The 18,741-nt window shown below is 43.5% G+C and overlaps 1 protein-coding gene across 3 annotated transcripts in view; it reads left to right on the top strand.

The window, feature by feature from the left end:
* The window catches only part of FRYL (FRY like transcription coactivator), a 385,878-nt gene that overhangs the window by 17,321 nt on the left and 349,816 nt on the right, over positions 1-18,741 (top strand). For all 3 annotated transcript variants that reach the window (XM_067531263.1, XM_067531262.1, XM_067531264.1), the window contains exon 2: positions 17,668-17,879. The gene's annotated coding sequence lies outside the window, so the exon portion shown is untranslated. The remainder of the gene's footprint in view (positions 1-17,667; positions 17,880-18,741) is intronic.

Raw genomic sequence — 18,741 nt, forward strand, 5'->3', positions numbered from 1 at the left:
TGCTTTAATGGTGGTGCAGCTACATGGGTTCTAGTAGCAGTGGTAGTACTAGGCCTTAACTACCTAGATATTTTACTTACTTAAAATTCTTAGCAGTAGAGCTCCTATGGTAGGAATGCTATTGTAGACCTGGTGTTTGCTGGCATTTTGATTGCTGGGTTATAAACTGCTGTATGTTCAGACAATGATATGGTGTTTAGAACAGAAGTAGGAGAGTGCTTCCTAAAATGTAGATGTAATGCATTAGTCTACCAAGAAGGTAATACTGCCTGCAGGGGAGAAAGGATCAGTGAAGCTCTGTTTTGGTCTCCCTAATGTATACAGTAGAACCTCAGCGTTACAAGTACTAGTTATGAACTGACCAGTCAACCACACACTTCATTTGGGATCAAAAGTACGCCATTAGGCTGCAGCAGAGACCAAAAAAAAAAAAAAGGAAATACAGTACAATACTGTGATAAATGTAAACTACTTAAAAAGAGAGAGAGAGAGAGAAAGCAGTTGTAAACTTTTGAAAGAACAACCATAATATTTTGTTCAGAGTCACGAACAACCTCCTTTCCCGAGGTATTCGTAACTGAGGTTCTACTGTGACATTTTTATTGGATAGGAAACATTAAGAAAATCATTTTCCAGATGACAAAAGTTCAACTGGACTTAATGTTTTAATTTTTTTCCACTTGAGTCATATTTGCATCTAAAGTTTTAAAAAAACAAACAAACAAAAAACCCAACCCTCACACTTTCGGGGAAAAAAGATCACCTGAACAGTCTTAACTCTGACCTTGTGTTACCATCCTTTTTGTTTCAGGGATAAGGATGTTGAGTTGTTCTTATCAGTCCATGACTAAGGTTAAGATTTTGTCACAGTTGTTTTTAGTAAAAGTCAGGGAGAGGTCCTGGGCAGTAAACAAAAATTCACGGAAGCCGTGACCTCTCCCTGACTTTTACTAAAAATAGCTATCTATGACAAAATGGGGGTGGGTGGGGGGTTAAGAGCAGCAGGGCATGGTCCACCCCTGCTGCCTGCAGAGGCTGGGGGCCAGGGCTGGGAGCTCTGGGTCTGCAGATTCCTCATGGCCCTGTGGGACCCACGGCAGGGAGCTGCAGGGGCTACCTGCATCGGCTCGGAGCTGCGGGGGGCCCCCCGCTACCTGCCTTTGGGGGCAGGGACCTGCCCGCTGACAGCTCTTCCACTCGCCCTCCCCTACTAAAGCAGAAAATGTAATGGAGATCACGGATTCTTTGACCTCTGTGACATAATCTTATCCTGTTTCATGACTTAACTACAATCATTCTTCCCAAAAGAATGGAACTCTAGTTGTATAGTGGCAGTTGAAGTCTCAAACCTTAATGGCCTGAGACAGAAAGAAACTTAGCTCTAAACTTAGAAACTTAGCTCTATTTTAGCATGCTAAAATAGTGTAATCATGGTGGCATGAGTGGTGGATGAGCTAGGCCCCTGAGTATATAGTAGGAACTTGCATAGAATAGTACTTAAGGTGGCAAGCCTGTGACATCTCAGCTGCCCTTCTAGTTTCAGCAGGCAAGTTCAATCAGAGCGGGTACGTCTAATTGAGCTGAAAATTTCACCTTTCAGCTCCAGTGCAAATATACAATTAAGCTGCAGTCTTGTGCTGATCCACTTGCAGGTTTGGGGCCTTGCTTTCTGGTTTCTTAATGCATTGAATCCTAGCAAAAGTAATCCTTCATAAAGGGCTCTAGATTCAGCATTGCCCTGTGCTGCTTTTGTCTGGCTCTGTCTGGTTCTGTTATTAATTTCCTGATGTTCCCCTGTGGGTCTTAGAACCCTCCAGGCCTCTATGTTTCAGTGACTCCAGGCTTAAGCATCTAGCCTTCCTGAAACACACACCAGCACTGTTTCTTATTGAGAAAGGAAAGTCTTGTGGCTAAGGCACTGGACTGGGATCTGGAAGACTATTTATATGAATAGACATGTATTTATAAATCTATGAACCCTGATCAAGGATAAAGGTCTTGTCATGTTAGGTGTTTCATGGAAAAATAACAAATAGTACCTCAGTTCCAGTTTCCATTCCTACCTCTTCCTTAGGCAGGTTATTTTAAGCTCTTTGCCCCAATTCCTTATCTAAAAAATGGTAACAATACTTCTTTTTTCTGTCTTGTCTGTTTTAGATTGTAAGCTCTTCAGGGCAGGAACTGTCTTCTTATGGATTTGTATAGTGTCTAGAGAGGGGACTTCTAAATTCTACTTCAGCACTAAAACAATGATAGAGGAAAGATTACTAAAATAAGTCCTTCTTCAAGTGCTTGCTCATGTCGATTCCAAGCAGGTGTGCGCGTGTGCTGCATGCACAGTTATCGGAAGGTTTTTCCCCAGCAGTACCCATTGTGTAGGTGTAGGAACCCCCTACAGCCTCCATGGTGCTGTATATAGGACCCTGCCAACCTGCCGCCTCTCCAGTTCCTTCTTACTGCCCATGATGGGTTGTTGGAGCTTCAGTCTTCTTGCTTCTGCAAGCATTCCCTGTGTTGTTCTTTGCAGTTCCTGTAAATAGTTAGAGAGTTAGTTACAGTTAGTGTTTTCCAGTTACATAGTTCTATAGATAAGTGTTAGTTAAGGGGTTCTTCCCCATCTTTGGGACTCCTTTCCCTGTGGCACAGGGGCTTGCCTTGGGCCCAAGGCCTCAAGCCCTGTGGATCCTGCCATAAGTCTATGCTGAAAGGTGAGCCGCATGACTCCTGCTTAAAGTGCCTAGGGGAGTTGCACCAGACAGGTTTTTTGCAGGATCTGTAAAAGTTTCTGCCCAAGAAGCCAAAAGGAGAGGAACGCGCGCCTCAAGCAGATCCTCATGGAGGCAGCTTTTCGTCTGCAACCTCCAGACCTGGCACCCAGTGTGTCAGTGTGCAGTGCCCCAGTGTCCATCAGAGACCTGGTGCTGAAGAAGATCTCGGCACAGAGGGAGCCTTGGCACTGACGTTCACCAATGCCGAAACCGGTTTGGCACCGTTCCCATTCACCAGTGCCCCATAACAAGCACAGGTCTGACAGAAGACACTCACCTACTGTGTGGCCTATGGGAAAGGACACTGATCCATTGTGCTCCCAGACACACTCTGTGCAAGGGTCTCCAGGGCCATCAATTGCAGCTCCGCAGAGGACACTTGCAAGCCTGGTGAGCATGGGATTCCCAGCGAAGGAGAGCGAGGTGGAAGAGCTGGACCTCCCCTCCACGCCAGATACATTTGAGGCAGCATGGGACCCGATTGCCATGATGGCACAGCAGTCCCCCATCTCGGGAGAGAGGGTGCCAGACCCAAGACCTCCTGCACTGCAAGTTGCGGCGCAATCTAGAGGCAAGCCCCAGTGATACGGCACTGATCGCCCTCTCCTCAGTGCTGATCGCCCGTGCCTTGGCACTGTTCAGCGATCACATCTAGCTTGGTGCCAACTTGGTCTCTGTGACAGAGTCCAGATCATCGGACTCGGAAGCAGACTCTGGCACCTCGAAGTGGAGTAGGTGCAGGTCAGGAAGGCACCACTACAAAGAGGATAAGGGACAGGCACCCCCCCCCCATTGGACCTTGGCCTATGCAGTGGCAAATGCCCCAGCAATGGCCCTTCTGGACCCTGTGGGCATACCATCAGGATCGCAGTCTAGAGGTCGCTATTCGGTTGCCTTGGAGAACCAAGCGGCTGGCGCCCCAGAGCATAGAACTCTGCTGCACAGCACCGAGATCGGAAGGCACAGGGAGACAGTGCTGTTGGTGGAAGCTGGTGTGGTGCATGGTGCCAAAGAAGAACCCAGCACTGAGGTGGACCCTGGCACCGGTAGAGAGGTCCTGGGCAGGGAGGACTTTAATGGGCAGGACATACCTGAGACTGATGTTGGACCCAGGACTTGTCTTCTTCCTCCCCGGATGAGGCGGTAGCGGGGACATCGATCACCCATATTCCCTAGGACAGTAGGGCCCACCAAGAACTTTTGAGAACACACAGGAGGTCCATGAGTCAGTGGACTCAATGGTGGATGTTTTGACACCAGAGGGTCCTTCAAGGGTGGCTCTGGCTTGAATCAAAACAGTCCAGTCCACAGCAAAGACACTGTGACAGACACCGGCCTCTATCCCACCCACAGCCAAGGGGATCGAGAGGAAGTATTTCGCTCTTTCTAAAGGGTATGGGGTACCATTTTACTCACCCTAAACCTGGTTCGCTCGTCATATCCACAGTGAATGAAAAGGAGAGGCAGGGTCAGTAGGGTCCAGTGCCTAAGTCAAAGGAGCCAAAGAGACTTGACCTATTTGGAAGGAAGGTATACTCCACCGGAGGTCTTCGGCTGCGAATTGCCAACCAACAGACGATTCTCAGCAGATGCAACTTCAGCTCGTGGACATGATGGCGAAGTTCAAAGACCTTCCTTCCAACCGACTCCAAGACAGAGTTTGGGGCCCATGGTGGAGGAGAGTAAAGCAGTAGGTAGGACATCGCTACAGGCCACATTAGATGCAGCAGACTCTGCAGCAAGGACTATGGTTTCAGGACCTGCTATGAGAAGAAGCTACTGGCTGCAGGTGTCTGGCCTCTCCCATCTGAGGCCCAGTCCACCATCCAGGACCTGCCCTTTGAAGGAGCGGGGCTGTTCTCAGAGCAAGCTGACTTAAAGCTCCACAGTCTCAAGGACTCTAGGGCGACTTTAAAATCTTTGGGGCTCCAAACACCTTCCACACAAAGGAAGCACACAAAGGAAGTCCGGCCAGAGGTTCTATCTATCTCAGCCTCGGCAGGACTTCTCCAGAAAGAGGAGCAGAAATAATAGACGCAAAACGCCCCAGCTGTCCAACCCTGGCAGAGGCTCAGGCAAACAGCTGCCAGGGCCAAAGCAAAATTTTTGAGGGTGTGCCTGAGGGCGACACTCCAGGACAGTTACCAGCTCCTGTTCCCCCTTTCCCAAACTATTTGTTCCATTTCTACTGTGGTTGGGCCCAAATAACATCAGACAGAGGGATTTTGCACATGGTAGAAGTGGGATACTCCCTCCAGTTTTGGTTTATCTCACCCTCCCACCCCTCTTCCCTGTCCCTCTTCAGGGACCCCTCTCACGAGCAACTTTTTATACGAGAGGTGCAGGAACTGCTTCACATTGGAGCAGTAGAAGAGGTCCCGCAGGAACTAGGGGGAAAGGGGTTTTACTCCAGGTATTTCCTGATCCCAAAGGCAAAAGGGGGTGCTCAGGCCCATCCTCAATCTGCAGAATCTCAACAAGTTCATAAAAGAGCTAAAATTCCACATAGTCTTCCTAGCCTCGATCATTCCCTCTCTGGTAGGCCACCCTTGACCTAAAAGATGCTTATTTTCATATTTCAATAATACCCTCCCACAGGAGGTTCCTCAGGTTCATGGTAGGATGCAATTGCTATCAATTCACAATCCTCCCGTTCAGCCTCTCGGCAGTTCCGAGAGTCTTTACCAAATGCACGATTGTGGTTGCTGCCTTCCTGAGGAGACGCTATATTCCAGTGTACCCATATCTGGACAATTGGCTGGTCAAGGGCCGCTCCAGGGAGCAAGTAGACACTCGTGTTGGCCTAATACGATCGACCTTCGTCAACATGGGTTTTCAGTTGAATGTGAGCAAATCAATGCTAGCGCCCACATAGGGGCAGTCCTGGACTCAATACGAGTCAGAGCTCTGCTGCCAGAGTTTCGTTTTCAGACTATGGGCTCCATAATAAGAAACTTCAGCAATTTTCCCACCATGACAGTTTCGGCTTTGCCTAAAGCTTCTAGGCCACATGGCCTCCTGAAGTGCGTGGTCCAGCATGCAAGGTTGCAATATAGACCTCTCCAGTTATGGCTGGCATTGATTTTCCCACCCTACAGGGACAGTCTGGACAAGATGGTCTCTCTCACACCGCAGGTTTTAGAATCTCTCCAGTGGTGGCTAGACCCTTGACAAGAGTGCAAGGGGGTTCTGTTTGCCAGACCACAGCCGTCAGTGGTGCTGGTTACGGACACTTCAGCCTCGGGATGGGGGGGCACATCTTGGCAAACTGAGGACTTAAGGTCTCCAGAGGAGCTATCGCTCCACATAAATATCAATGAACTATGAGCAGTCCGGTTGGCCTTCCAGGTATTCCAATCTCATCTGGAAGGAAAGGGGATGTCAGTGATGACAGACAACACCACAGCGATGTTTTATATGAATAGATGGGGTGAGCACGTTCCTCTCCCTTGTGCCAGAAAGCCCTCAAATTCTGGGACTTCTGCATCACCTGCTCCATACATTTGGAAGCGTCCTACCTGCCCAGCTCCCAGAAAGAGCTGGTGGACCATCTCAGCTGCTCCTTCATCACCCACAGATGGTCTCTCTGCTCAGATATCGAGAGAAACATTTTCCAAAGGTGAGGGTTTCCCCAAGTAAACCTCTTCGCGATGCGGTCCAACAGGAAGTGTCACCAGTTCTGCTGCTACCTAGGGCACTGCCAGAGAACCCGGGCTGATGCGTTCCTCCTTCCCTGGGTTCACCATCTGTACTATGCTTTTCCACTGTTTCCTCTCATTCACAATGTCATCCTGAAAATCAGGAGAAAAAGGTCCTCGGTTATACTTATAGTCCCAGCGTGGCCTAGGTAACACTGGTACACAATGCCGCTGCAGCTGTCCGTAGACACTCCGATCGCTGTGCCTCTGGTTCTGGACCTGATCACGCAGAACCACGGTCAGCTGCATCACCCCAGCCTAAAGTCACTTCGCCTGTTGGCATGGAAGCTGCATGGTTGAACCCTAGGGAGGCGGAGTGCTTGGAGCAAGTGCAGGAGGTCCTCCTTAGTAGTAGAAAGCCATCCACCAGAGCGGCATACTTAGCCAAATGGAAAAGGTTCTCAATGTGGTAAGCACAGAAGGGAAGTCCTCCAATGCAGGCTTCGCTGCCTCTTATATTGGACTACCTACTGCATTTAAAGCAATTAGGTTTAGCGACTGCATCTGTGAAGGTGCACTTGGTGGCGATCTCCACTTTCCATCTGGGGAAAGGAGGTCATTCGATAGTTGCCAACCCTATGGTGTTCTGTTTCCTCAAGGGCTTAGAAAGTCTTTATCCTCCGGTATGTTGTCCAGTCCCAGCATGGGATCTTAATCTGGTGTTCAGTAAGTTGATGGGTCCTCCATTTGAGCCCTTAGCTACATGCTCACTATTATACTTCTCGTGGGAGGTACGTTCCTCGTTGCTGTTACCTTGGCAAGGAGAATGTCTGAACTCAAGGCGTTGACCTTAGATCCACCATATACAGTATTCCACAAGGATAAGGTGCAGCTGCATCCACACCCACCTTTCCTGCCCAAGGTAGTTTCCCGTTTTTACACGAGTCAGGAAATTTTCTTGCCAGTGTTCTTTCCAAAGCCACATGCCAGCAGCAGGGAGCATAGTCTCCATTCCCTGGATGTCAGATGGGTGTTGGCGTTCTATACAGAGCAATCTAAACCATTTAGTAAATCGAATCAGCTCTTCATCGCCATAGCAGATAGGATGAAAGGTCTCCTGGTGTCTTTTCAGAGGATTTCATCATGGATTACCTCTTGTATTAGGACCTGCTATGACTTAGCCAATGTGCCAGCTCCGGCTCTAGGAGCGCACTCCATGAGGGCTCAGGCTTCCTCAGCAGCATTTCTGGCACAAATTCACCCATAGGAGATTTGTAGGGCTGCAACATGGTCATCCATACTCACATTTACTTCGCATTATGCCATTACCCAGCATGCCAGAGATGACTCTACATTTGGTAGAACAGTGCTCCAGTCAGCAATTTCATGAGCTCCGACCCGTCCTCCGTTGGTCTGCTTGGGAGTCACCTGCTTGGAATCGACATGAGCAAGCACTCGAAGAAGAATAAACAGTTACTTACCTTTTGTAATTGTTGTTCTTTGAGATGTGTTGCTCATGTCCATTCCAAGATCCACCCACCTTCCACTCTTGTTGGAGCCTATCGGCAAGAAGGAACTGGAGAGGTGGTGGGTTGGCAGGTTCCTATATACAGTGCCATTGAGGCACCACTCCAGGGGGCGCCTACCCCGACCCGACGGATACCGCTGGGGAAAAACCTTAGGACGACTGTGCATGCAGCACGTGCACACCTACTTAGAATCAACATGAGCAACACATCTTGAAGAACAACAGTTATGAAAGATAAATAACCATTTTTTCCTGGCTCATATTATACCAATCATCACTTTTGTGTTATCACAAACAAAAACAAAACAGTCATAAGATTCCTTGAAAAGTGAAGACCTTAAGTTGAAAAAAAAAAAAAAAAGTTTGTCCAGATGTTATTTGGCAGAAGACCACACATTAGAAACTTCAGGTGGCTTTGGCAGTTTCCAGGGCAGTTGAGTCAAAATGTGTCTTTGTGTATTTATGAAAGATGTACAAAATTCACTGATCATCCTTATAACAGTTAAAATTTCAAAAGACAAGCTGTCTCTCTCCATAATGACCTAAGTGGAGGTGAAACTAATGTTGTGTGTGGGGTCTTGTGTGCTGAATTTTGCTAACTTGCCTATTCACATGTTATGAATCATACTTTTCACACCAGTGTTAATAGTTAATCTGAAATATCCACCATATACTAGCAGCACATTCTAATCTTCTCTATCAGTAAAGAATAGAATACCATATTTTGGAAGTCCTTTTCTGAATGCAAAAGTGATTACCCAAACTTAATGAACAGACTGAAGTGCCTGCGCTTTGCAGTTGTGAAGATAATGTGTGGTTGTGGGGTTTCTTTTTGTCATGTTGTATCTCTTTTCCTCACTAGGGTGAGGAGAATTGCAAAATATATACACTTATATCTTTTGAATTACATTGGTACACGTTCTGGCATCAAACCACCCTTTTGACCTACTTCACATTCCAACTTGTAGTCTGAAAAATTTCTGCAAAATGTATTCTTTGGGCTTGATCCTGCTCCATTGAAGTTTAACTGAAGTTTCACCCTTGACTTCTGTGAGCGCAGGATCAAGCACTATAATGGGAAGATACTTCATAGTGCTCACTAAAGAGAGGCTGCTGTATCATTGGACTTGCATAAGTCAGTCATACATACAGGCAACATAAACTGTGTTGATTCCTAGTAAGCCACTTTAATTTAACCATTGAATCAGCATTCACCACTAAACTGCCTCTGGATTGTCTGTATTTTCTCAAAGCAATCTTAAAAGCCTATATTATACCTCTTTCCCTTTCCCCTGCTCTCATTTCCCATCCTCCTAGAAATTGTGTAATGGACTGTACTTTGTCCATGGGACTGTCAGCACCACAAGCACAATCCCTAACACTTGAATAAAATTACTTGCTATGAGCTAACAGATACTATCAGGTTGTTACATCAGTGGAGCCAGTGACTGTTAACAGCCAAAAAGCACTGCCACTCCCTGGGACATTGTATTAGAAATACTTTTTTTTAATCCAGGGAATGAAATTCTAACTTCCTCTAAACCATTTTTTTCTTTTGTAACCAGCATCTTCAATGGAAATGGATTCCTTTTGTGGGATGCTCAAAAACCAAAGAAAATCTTGATATAACTGTTATGGAGGCACTAGTTGCAACTCAAAGGTTAAGGTGGAGTTCAATTTTTCTGTTTAAAGCAGGGATTCTAGCTCTTTGTTACATATGAAAAAACCCACTGTATACTCAACAAAAGTATGCCACTTAATCTTTGAATACAGAATTAATTTTCTGAGAATCAAACTTGTTAATTAGTTTGCTTTAGAATTAATTAAATTGGATCCTCTAAGAAATTTAGCACCTGTCAGTCTTTTGTGCCAAATAATGGTTAGTTAATATCAAGGCAGAGTTGAGGTTGTTTGAGTTCCTTAACTCTGTATTTCCATATCTTTTTTTTTTTTTTTTTTTTAAAACATGTTTGGATTTATTTTAGTATAACTTTATCTGTGAATTTTCTGTGTTTGTAATGCTTAGTTTAGGGATCTGATGTGATAACTCACTGTCCCTTGGAAGACAAAGCTCTTCCTATCAATGACACTTTAACTCAAACATAGCTTTCCATTCTATGGCAGATAAACAGCATTATTTCCCAACTCCATGGGAGCTCAGCAAGGCTGAATTCTGTCACCACAGTTGTTCAGTATCAACACTGGTTGATGGATCAGTCTGAGAAGGCAGAGCTGCCTGTGGCATTGAGATGAACACCTTTCTGCTTCAATATGTAGAATATACCGATGAGTCTTATTAACTAAGTTTGGTTAGCTACAGCTGATGGCCGATTTACTTGGGCAAGAAGCAGCCCACATTGGCCTGGTTATCAATCCAGATAAAACTACGTCCTTGCCAGTTATAGTCAAGCAGCCTCCAGCTTCAGACTACAACCAGCTCAGTATTAAGAGGACATGGACAGTATCATAGATGTTTGAAAGATGTTTGAAAGATGTGGATGTTTGAAAGATGTGGATGCTTCTGTAGTAGTAGGTGCTACCATGTTTCAGGCCTCTTGGCTGCCTCTGTGGGGACGTTGTCACATCAAGCTTTCCACAAAGGTGAGGATCTACAGGACAACTGTTACACCAACTCTGCTGCACAGAACTAAAACATAGATACTGGAGATGGCTGAGGAACACCAGATTGAATTGTTTTCAGTTCTTGTAATCTTAGTCAGCTGCTCCATATCAAGTGGCAGGACAAGATCAGAAATGAGAATATTCGAAGCTGAAGCTAGCAACTGCCTCCATGTGCACTGGTTTGGTTTTGGCAGATTTTTTGTTATGGATATATTATGCGGGGCATAAACTGAATATACAGTCAGACCACCTTAAGCACAGTTGCAGAGATTGATCTTGATCTTCCAGGAGGCCATGTCCCTTTGGATTTGCCCTCATGATGACAGCATTCCTGTAGTGACCTTATACTTAACTCCATTTCATTGTTGGTTTTTTTTGTTTTTTGTTTTATCTTCAAATATTAAGGAGCAGAACATTTTCTCATGCATAGAACTAATTTTGTCTCAAATCTTACACTCCTTATTGTGGCTGGATCAGTTCCACTTAAATAAGTAGACTCTAATGACTCAGTGATCAATTTACATTTAAACCTGAAGTTTCTGTGGTCCACTTCACAAAAGATAATTGGGAAAGTTTAAAAAAAGATATGACAAGGCAAGGAAATTTTTTTTGGTGCTTGTTTCATTTTAATTAAGATAGTTAAAAGTAGCACTTTTCTTCTGCATAGTGAGGTTTCAAAGCTGTATTAAGTCAATGTTCAGTTGTAAACTTTTGAAAGAACAACCATAATGTTTTGTTCAGAGTACAAACAACCTCTGTTGCTGAGATATTTGTAACTTTGAGGTTCTACTGTACTCTTAACTTTCCTTTAGACTCTCTAAAGAGCTTCCTGTAAGTCTGGCATGTGGTTGGCTCTGTATGCTTTGAAGTGTAAATTCTCAGTGGCACCCTGAGTTTGTTCCCACTGGTGCAAACCCATCTCTTTCTGATAAGCCCTTCAGGAGGCTAATATGAGGGGGAAAGGAATCCAAGAGAGCTGGCTGTATTTTAAAGAAACCTTATTGAGGGCACAGGAACAAACCATCCCGATGTGCAGAAAGAATAGCAAATATGGTAGGCGTCCAGCTTGGCTTAACAAAGAAGTCTTTGGTGAACTTAAACACAAGAAAGAAGCTTACAAGAAGTGGAAGCTTGGTCAGATGACTTAGGGAGGATTATAAAAATACTGCTCGAACATGCAGGAATGAAATCAGGAAGGCCAAAGCACAATTGGAGTTGCAGCTGGCAAGGGACGTGAAGGGGAACAAGAAGGGTTTCTACAGGTATGTTCCCAACAAGAGGAAGATTAGGGTAAGTGTGGGCCCCTTACAGAATGGGGGAGGCAACCTAGTGACAGAGGATTTGGAGAAAACTGAGGTACTCAATGCCTTTTTTGCCTCTGTCTTCACAGACAAGGTCAGCTCCCAGACTGCTGCACTGGGCGGCACAGAATGGGAAGGAGGTGAACATCCCGCAGTGCTAAAGGAACAGGTCCAAGACTATTTAGAAAGATTGGACATACACAAGTCCATGGGGCCGGATGCAATGCACCCGATGGTACTGAGGGAGTTGGCTGATGTGATTTCAGAACCATTGGCTATTATCTTTGAAAGCTCGTGGCAATTGGGGGAGGTCCCTGATGACTGGAAAAAGCAAATATAGTGCCCATCTTCAAGAAAGGGAGGAAAGAGGATCCGGGGAACTACAAACTGGTCAGCCTCACCTCAATCCCTGGAAAAATCATGGAACAGATTCTCAAGGAATCCATTTTAAGGCACTTGGAAGAGAGGAAGGTGATCAGGAACAGTCAACATGGATTCACCAAGGGAAAGTCATGCCCGACCAACCTGATTGCTTTCTATGAAGAGGTGACTGGCTCTGTGGATGTGGGGAAAGCAGTGGACGTGATATACCTTGACTTTACCAAAGCTTTTGATACGGTTTCTCACAGTATTCTTATCAGCAAGTTAAGGAAGTATGGGTTGGATGAATGGACTATAAAATGGATAGAGAACTGGCTAGAGCATAGGGCTCAACGAGTAGTGATCAATGGCTCCATGTCTAGCTGGCAGCCGGTCACAAGCGGAGTGCCCCAGGGGTTGGTCCTGGGGCCAGTTTTGTTCAACATCTTCATCAATGATCTGGAGGACGGGGTAGATTGCACCCTCAGCAAGTTTGCAGATGACACTAAGCTGGGGGGACTGGTAGATACCCTGGAAGATAGGGATAGGATATAGAAGGACCTAAACAAACTGGAGGATTGGTCGAAAAGAAATCTGATGAGGTTCAGCAAGGACAAGTGCAGAGTCCCACACTTAGGATGAAAGAATCCCATGCACAGCTACAGACTGGGGACTGATGAGCTAGGCAGCAGTTCTGCAGAAAATGACCTGGGGGTAACAGTGGATAAGAAGCTGGATATGAGTCAGCAGTGTGCCCTGGTTGCCAAGAAGGCTAATAGCATATTGGGCTGCATTAGTAGTATTGCCAGCAGATCATGGGAAGTGATTATTCCCCTCTATTCGGCATTGGTGAGGCCGCATTTGGAGTATTGTGTCCAGTTTTGGGCCCCCCACTACAACAAGGATGTTGAGAAGTTAGAGAGAGTCCAGTGGAGGGCAACAAAAATGATTAGGGGGCTAGAGCACAAGACTTATGAGGAGAGGCTGAAGGAAGTAGGCTTGTTCAGTTTACAGAAGAGAAGAATGAGGGGGGATTTGATAGCAGCCTTTAACTACCAGAAAAAGGGTTCCAGGGAGGATGGAGCTAGGCTGTTCTCAGTGGTGGCAGATGACAGAACAATGAATAATGGTCTCAAGTTGCAGGGGGGGAGGTCTAGGTCGAACATTAGGAAAAAGTTTTTCACTAGGAGGGTGGTGAAGCACTGGAATGGGTTACCTAGGGAGGTGGTGGAATCTCCATCTTTAGAGGTTTTTTAAGCTGCGGCTTGACAAAACCCTTGCTGGGATTATTTAGCTGAGGTTAGTCCTGCTCTGAGCAGAGGTTGGACTAGATGACCTCCTGGGGTCCCTTCCAACTCTGATTCTATGACTTCTTCCTCAATATAGTGCCATCAGGTGTTGGTGCCTTGGGTATCAAAGAGTCAAGTGTGTTCAGTTAGGTTGTATTGAGTTCTGGCTGCTTGGATGAGGTGGAAATTCCATTGAAGTGATAAAGGTAGGAGATGCTGAGTGAGGGCCAGCAGCTTTCCAACATTCACCTATCATAGAACCCAACTTGATACAAAGTTGGTTTGAGACCCCCTAATTTTTCATCAGTGGTGTTCATGGACTTGAGGTAGAAAGGGAGACCAGTTCCAGATATCAGTATATACTGGGTGACCATCCATTTATTCGTGATCCTGGGCAAGGGTGCCACAAAGTCCACAGTGTTTTGAGTATGTCTTGTTTAAGCAGGTACAAGATGTCTTGATGCAGGCAGAATACTTTTTTTGGAGCCATAATAGACCTTCATGCCCCAGCTGTCAAACTCCCTGCACAAAAGCTCTAGCCTTCGTGGCAGCACCTTATGTATTGAGGGCTTCAGTCTAGCCAGTAATTAGCCCAACCATGTATACTATCAAATACTAACTCTTCAACCATCAAATTCACACATTTTATAATTCTTTGTCAGAAAACATTCAGATATTATTATATGCATTCTATTTAAAGTACATATTCTGTAAAAATAAAAATTTGGTAAACATCAAGTACCTCTCATGACCTGTGCATTAGGACATGTTTACATACCCCCCTCACTTCTACCCAAAAGACTCTAGTTCATATTGAATGAGCTTGTGCTTGCTGAGGCAATTGTTCAGTAGACTTTCGTCATTCAATGTGTGGACCCATGCCTTATTTACTCTGAACCATCCAAATAATGCCTTACATGCAGAACATAATTTCATTCTCAGATTTTATGGTGTTTATAACTAAATTATTAATTTTCACAACACCTCTGAGGTGTGGTGGTGGTATACAAGTAGGGAACAGATTACGGCCAAAATTTGCAGAAATGTCTACTGATTTTTGGGTACCTAACTTCTTTCAGAAGGGCTGAGCATCTGCCACTTTCGCTGACTTCAGTTTGAGTTGAGTGATTAGCTTGTCTGAAAATAAGACCCTACATGTCTCAAATTGAGCATCTAAAAATGAGGGCACATAACATTAAGCCAATTCTGAAAACTCTAGTTAATCTCAGGGTCATCCTTTCCTCCAGCAGCCACCTACCTCTTTCACTACATCTTCCAACTTCGATAGTTGATGTGTCGTGTGCTACAGACAGCAATTTAACTGATTACACAACCCTGTCTCATTTGTCATCCATCCTATGTACTCAATGAGACTGATGCCTTTTGAAGGCAATAAAGAGGGAGGAGAATATGCATATATGATCGTGTAACTGATGACTATATCATAATGTGCACACATACAAAGTGACAGAATTTAAATTAGAGGCTATACATATAATTCATGTAGTGAACAGTTACAGTGATAACTTATCTCTGTTCAGTTCAGTATTAAGAAAAATGTTTAAGCCCAACTACAGCAGAAAGGGGAATATTCTCTGCTGCTATTAGTGAGCATGTTCTTGGTGTCTGGTGGCTGCTTGAGTCTTATGAAATTGCTAACTGGAGTCATACACTTATTACCAAGTAGTATGTGCTATGTGTGGTTCTAACTTCTGATTGAGAGATAATGTAAATACTCAATCCCTCTACATTTTAATTCAGGACTTGCTCTTCAGAATCTTCACATTTTAGATACCTAGTTGCATAAGTACTAAATGTTACCTAGAAATTGGGGCCTCTGAACTAATGTTGTAATGTAACCCTTTTGTGTTAGTTAGGGCTTTTTTGGTCTCCTTCCTTGCTCCACCTCCCAAGTAATTTTTTGTTTTCTATTATTTCAGGAAGGCTTTCACAACATGGCACGTCTTATAAAATGCTCTGAAAATAGTCAGGATTAGGTTTAATCTTATTTCCTCCACTATGTTGTTCAACATTTGAGCTTCCCCACCAAGAGTACCTTCTCTAACTCTCACTAACTTTGTTCCAGATGTAGTCCAGGAGGAATACATGTCTGTCTTAATTAACCTTGAATGGATTTTTGTTTTTTGCTGAACAGAAGAAACTCTCAAACAATGAGAATTTAGGGCTTGTCTATGTTAAAAAAAGGTGACCTGCATGATAGAGCCAGCAAGGGTGACCAGATGTCCCAATTTTTATAGGAACAGCCCTGATATTTGGGGTTTTGTCTTATGTAGGTGCCTATCACTCCCCTCCTTCCTCCGACTGCCTTGATTTTTCACACTTGCTATCTGGTCACCTTAGAACCACCTAAGGTGTGAATTTATCCCTTTGTGGACCCTATTAATCTAAGTGTCTTTGTTTCGGGCTTTTTGTGTGTGTGTGTGTGTGTGTGTGCTTAAATCTGTTCCATGTTGACCTAAGCAAAACAGAAAAAAAAATCCACTCCCAAGGTGAAATAAATGTCCACTCAGTGCTTTTGCACCAATTTAACTAAGTCTGGTGGTTTTGTTTGTTTTGTTTGTTTGTTTTAAATTAAGTTACACTTGTGCAATTTTGCCATGTAGACAAGATGTAAGGATTTGTTCTTATTGCCATTGGAATTGATGGGGAATTTTCCAGTTAGTTCCAGTGGTTTTGGATTTGGTTCTGACTGCAAGGAACAGAGTGAAACTGATTCTACATTGTGCTGTCAAATACACAAAGTAAACAAACCTGAAAAATGGAGAAACGTTTTTTATCTGAAAGAGCAGTTACAATAACCTTAGGTGCAGTAGTAGTAGGTAAAACACTGGACAGAAATAAGATTTACGATTGTGTCCCTTTAATGTTTTATAAGGATGTTCAAAACTCTTTTAAAAAAAAAACAAAAAAACACCAAAAACTGGTAACGACTTGCTTTGTTAAAGCATTCGTTTATATCTTAGTTTATATAACTTGCTTCTAATGTTTCAAAACCTTAGATTTCCTCTCCACAGCCTGCCACCAAGCTTTTTGAAACTAATTCTCCTGGATGTAGCTTGCTCTTGAATTTAAAAAAAAAAAATTTATACATATTAACTAGGTTTTTTTCTTTGTGCTCCTAATTAGGAAGTAGAACCAATTGTGTATTTAAAAAAATGATATATCATGTTTCATTGGGAGTGTGTTTCCCCTGGTGAACTGGTTTCCCATTGTTTACCTCTAAGAGGAAACCAGTAAATGCTTGTTACATCAGATCACTGATAAAATGGTTCTTTTGAGTACAGCTCTGTTTATATGCCTGGAGTCTTTCACACAATGAGCAAAAGAAATTCTGCTTATGAGAACTAAATGAACAGAAGATGTAGACTGCTGTTGCATGTTGAGACTTGAATTGTTGAAAGTAGTTAAAATTGCTTGATCTGCCTCCAGGGTAAAATTAATAATAATCCTAAATATTAAAGTGTTCTTGTAGTTTGGTAGTATCGAAGGAGAACAAAAAACAAACCCTTCAGCCTGGGCAAGTTGCAACATGTGAGTAATTTACAAGCAAATTTCCAGGGTAGGGGAATCTCTTGCTTAAGCTCAGGATCTTTGTGGTGCCTCATTAAGGAGGCACAGCTGCAGGTAAAATGGTGTATTTGTTATTTTTATAAAGTGATTGGCTCCACAGAGACTGTATAAATATTTCTGAATGGAATTTCTCTCAGTAGTGAGAGCACTTATACATGTGATTGAAAGAAAAAAGCTTATCAAGTTTAAATGTACATAAAACTCAATAGGTAAACTCTCAATATAAAAATTACGTCTTTGCTTCATGTATGTACACATTTTCCATAAAATATGAAATAGAATCTGTGAGATCTGATCCTTTAAAACTGTTGATATTTGAGAAGATTATTGTCTGATTTTCTGTTCTAGGCAAGAGAATTTACTAAATCATTTCAAAATAAACTGTTAATTCTGAAAATTAAGATCTATGTTTTATTTCTTGTGGCTTTTCATTTAAAAAAGTTGTTTTAAGGTTCTTTGTGAAAAATTCTGGATATAGTTGGCTATTTGGAGTGATTAACTGTCTCTTAATTGCGAACTGCTATGAGAATTGACTAAGCTGTTTCCCCTCTCTTCCTCTTTTTCTTTCAGCCATTTACATTTCATTTCTTTATACTGTACCTGGAGACCTTCACCCTTGTTCAGCTGCATACCAGGTGACTCGTAGCTGTAGACATCTTTGTATCTACTTTCACATCCTCCAAAGCACAAGTTGGACTCGTGGAAAGAATGTCATGATGGATCCGTCTTAAGTGTGGTGCCACTAGCAGTTTACATTGTTGATCAACAATGGCTTCCAAGTGGTAAGACCATATTTGAAAATTTGTAATATTATATAACAAAAGATAATTTTAGTTGCATTGTCTGAATATTTCTCCTTATTCATGCCCTCCTACCTGTGCTATTGTATATATAACTTCATACATGAGCGTCAACTAGTACTTCAGATATCAGCTGCTACTTACTTGATATTAAGAAATTAGTGTAGCTAGAGCACTGAAAGGGAATATCTCATCTCTCATTACTTTTCTTATGTACGCAATGGTACCAGTTTAACTAAATCAGCACAACCCCCTTGTGTAGAGCCCTATTTTGGAGCGGTGCCTTACACTAATGGTAGTTCAAAATGATTCCTTACTGCTACTTATGAGTCACAAGACATCCGTGTTGCTACTCATAAGACACTCTTAAACTGAAATAGCTGGCTACACAATGGGGTTGCATTAATATAACTAAATCAGTTTCTAAACAAGTTCTAAATTATCCTTTTAGGATGTTGTAATTCAGTAACGCTTCGTGACTCTGTAATACTGATAGGCTATGTTGCTTTTACTGGTGGTCTTTGGGAACAGGATTGACCATGGTGGGAACAGGAAACAGGGTTGACCATGATGGGAAATCTTGCAGTGCTGCTGCCTCTGTTATAGTGTTTATCCACAGAAACAGAGGATTCTTCTTCCAGTGCTTGTCCTAATGTGTATTCTTCACATGGGGTATGCAGGTGCACCATGTGCCTGAGTCTGGAATTTTCTTAGCAAGCAGTCTCAGTTGGTCTGTACATGTGCCATAGATATCCTTGTGCTCTGAAGTGAGGTTATAAAGGATGGTGCAGACTGGTGCTTTCCAGTTCCTCCTTATTGCTGTGTGGTCTGAGTTGGAATCTTT

This window comes from Emydura macquarii, unplaced genomic scaffold (genome assembly GCF_026122565.2).
Source record: "Emydura macquarii macquarii isolate MOO-44397 ecotype Brisbane River unplaced genomic scaffold, CSIRO-AGI_Emac_v2 contig_3128, whole genome shotgun sequence".
In the NCBI taxonomy this organism is placed as follows: Eukaryota; Metazoa; Chordata; order Testudines; family Chelidae; genus Emydura; species Emydura macquarii.